Source organism: Octopus sinensis, linkage group LG4 (genome assembly GCF_006345805.1).
Source record: "Octopus sinensis linkage group LG4, ASM634580v1, whole genome shotgun sequence".
NCBI classification, from domain to species: domain Eukaryota; kingdom Metazoa; phylum Mollusca; class Cephalopoda; order Octopoda; family Octopodidae; genus Octopus; species Octopus sinensis.
This window is the reverse complement of record NC_043000.1, coordinates 54,909,839-54,913,346: the sequence shown is the minus strand read 5'-3', so window position 1 is coordinate 54,913,346 and position 3,508 is coordinate 54,909,839. Positions and strand designations below refer to the sequence as shown.

Genomic DNA, 3,508 nt, shown 5'->3' with positions numbered 1-3,508 from the left:
CTAGTGACATGTCTTTGATGAACCCAAGGCTATTGTAGAAGACACTTGCCCAGGGACTAAACTCAGAATAATATGGTTGACGGAGAAGCTTCTTACCACACAGCCATATATGTGTGTGTGTGTATTTTTGCGTTTGTCCCTCAACACTTCTTCGCAACCATTGCTGGCTGGTTTTCGTCTTAGTAAATTATGGGAAAGAGATAGAGAACGTTCTTGTTTACTCGGAAAATACTTCCACTGCATTTGGTACGGCAACATTGACTACTATGATGACGACTGCGACTACAACAACAAACACAACAACAACAATAACAACGACATTAATGATGACGAAGATCTAACGACGAAGATTACCATCCCAACAGCGATGACAATTGAAGCGCATTTTTCTGGGCGTAATCAAGCCGTGTTTTATAGTGTTACTCGAAATGCTTTGTATGAAGAATAAATAATAAATTCATGATAATGTAATTTTCGTTGCTCTTTTCGTTACAATTCATTTGCAATACGACCAGTTATCGATGTTTCTGTCTGGTCAATAAGACTTTTAGATAATATCAAGAAATCACTTCAAAATACATGTTACTATATAAGAACCAAACTTGTGGAAAATTATGTCTTAGACATAATTTGCCTCAAAAGAACTGGAAGGCCAGCACTTGACTGCATTTGATCTGAGAGCAGCACAATAAAATTTGAACAGTTGCTAAACAATAGCAACACGTTGTAAAGATGTGTTCTCTAGACAGCAGGTCCTGCTAGTTTGCCTCACTTTTCTACTTTGTTATTCACTAGTGGAAATATAATTGTGAGAATATGTTAGTTGTCACTTCCCAGCTGCTTGTATTAGAATAAAATGCCGTACCGGATACAAAACGAGTCGTATTTCTATTGTTGATTTCAATTACAGACATTAATCTAGTATCTGTACTCTGCTATCATTACGACAATTTCTAGATAATAGAGGTTCATAAAATAAACGTAAATGATTTCATTCTCAAAAGCTTTGTAGTAAATATTCCCTCAGAATAAAAGACATATTTGTCGTCTCTCCGCTGTTACGTTGTTTTGTTTCTGTTCCGTTCTCTGAAATATCACTTAGATACATTATATGCGGCATTCATAACATTCTGCTTTATGAGAATTCGACTTCCTATGAAAACGCTCGTGCATTACAGTTACATTGTTATCACACAGAACATAATGATTAATTTCTGTGTTAAATCGAACTCGTAGTTTCTGACTTCTTGACTATTAGAAAATAATGAAACATCACATTGTTGTTGATTTACTGATTATAATTCAGTGAATCATTTTCAATCAATGATTTTACGTCATAATGCCGTTCTGTCGTCTTTACGTATTTAAACAGTGATGTACTTTACTTTAAACTGACCATTATCAAAGTATTGTTAGGCACGAAATACACAAATGATTTTCATATTTCATTTTGGACATGAATTGAAATATGCATGGAAAAGGTAATTATATTTAATTAATGAGTAGCCACTTACTCTAAAATCACTTTCCAAAGCAGCATTATTCTCATCTATTTGAGTAGTATAATTTAAAGACTTTGTATTCTGAAGCCTCGTTCAATGCGGAGTGGATATTCGTAAATTGTTTTTGATTATTATAGATTTCTGAAACTAAATTCAATATATTACGACTTTCCTCAACACCAAATGTTTCCATTGTAGTGAAATGCTATTTATTTATACAGCAGGACGTTATCATATTTAACGTGTTTTGAAAGGACCCTTCTCAAATTTGACAACCAAGTTGCACAAGTTCTGTTAAATAAATATCTATTCTACACAAAACGTTTGATGAAATATAATATCATATAAGAGTTTCACTATAACCTGTATGTTATAAGAAGCTGCCAGCTAAGTTTTCCCATTATAAGATTCATAATGGGAAAATTTAACTCACTTGGTTAAAAAGTATCTTGCTTGTTTCCATGCTAGGACAGTACATTTCCCTACATTCTATCACACCTAATGCATTTCAAGTTTTCATTATATCATTTTTCCTCCTATATATTCAGAGAATTATGTCACGTGACCAATGTGATTTCATGCTTCTATGCAGGTGTTCAGTCTTTCCTAATCTTCCGAGTAAATGTACCATCTAAATAGGAACTGAAGGCATCGTGTCAATTCTGATCTACTCTTATTAACAGAGTAAGCATTCTACACTGTAAACATGGTGATCGTTTCTCCTTGACTACCATGTAAAAATCATAATCATAGCACATAGCAATCCATCAAATTGTATCTTACCCATTTGTCTGGGTTAACGGGATGGTTAGACTCTCGACGTTGCAAACGATGCTAGGGTTAGCAATCATAGCTAATCTCTCTCCGTTCGAACGTTCCTAATATAGCAAAATTGGCATCCAAGAGACCGAATACTCACTACAATGCTTGTATGTACTTTAAACACAAACACATATTGAATCTAAACACAGATCATGTGAGAACTACAACAGCGTACTGCTGCCTTGAGAAATCCTACCAGCTGGACACACCGAATTTATAAGCTACTAAATGTCAATCAGTTCAGTTTCAAACTTAAGAAAAGCATTAATGATTTGTGTGTTTGCTCCCGTGTTATCGAGGTACGCACTTGTAAGTGTGAGTATATATGTATGTATATACAGGAGTTGGACAAAAAAATGGTAACACCTAGCATCATAGCATCATAATTTTGATATACCTACAAAACTGTGAAAAGCTTGTATATTTTAAAGTGTTTTGCTAAAATTGCTGTTTCTTTTCAGATATCATAAAAAAATCGGACTTCAACGAGGTCAAATTGTTGGTGCTCGTATGGCAGGCGCTAACGTAACGAAAACAGCCCTAATGTTTGGTGTATCAAGAAGTACTGTTTCGAAAGTAATGACAGCCTTTGCGAAAGAGGGGAAAACCTCCTCTTCGAAACAAGACTCTGGAAGAAAACCCAAACTTTAAGATAGGGACCGTGAATTGCTAAAAAGGATCACAAAAGTACAGCTCCCGAAATTACTGCAATGATTAATTACCACTTCGAGAACCCAGTTTCCTCAAAAACACTTCACCGGGAGCTGCACAAAGCTCGATTTCGCCGGGGAGGGGGGGCTTCAATAAAAAAAGTACTACTTTGAAAATAAAACGCTGCAAAGCGTTTAGTGTGGAGTAAAAACATACAGAATTGATCCCTAGAGCAGTGGAAGAATGTTATTTTCTCGGACGAGTCATCCTTTACATTATTTTCGACTACCGGCCGAGTATACGTGTGGAGACAGCCTAGGAATCAATTGATCCAGACTGCCTTCTTCCAACTGTTAAACATGGTGGACGATATGTGATAATCTGCGGGTGTGTGTGCTATATCTTGGAAATCCGCCGGCCCAATGGTTTCTCTCTATGGCAGAATGAATAATCAAGATTATTTAAGCATTTTATCTGACCAAATTCATCCTACATTTTCGGAACATTTTCCGGAGGGAAACACACTCTTTCAT

At 35.8% G+C, this 3,508-nt stretch overlaps 1 long non-coding RNA gene across 1 annotated transcript in view; it reads left to right on the top strand.

Moving 5' to 3' along the window:
- The first annotated feature begins 1,324 nt into the window (after positions 1-1,324).
- Positions 1,325-3,508, top strand: part of LOC118762954 — a 13,330-nt gene continuing 11,146 nt past the window's right edge. The window contains exon 1 of the long non-coding RNA XR_004998706.1: positions 1,325-1,481. This is a non-coding gene — a long non-coding RNA (uncharacterized LOC118762954). The remainder of the gene's footprint in view (positions 1,482-3,508) is intronic.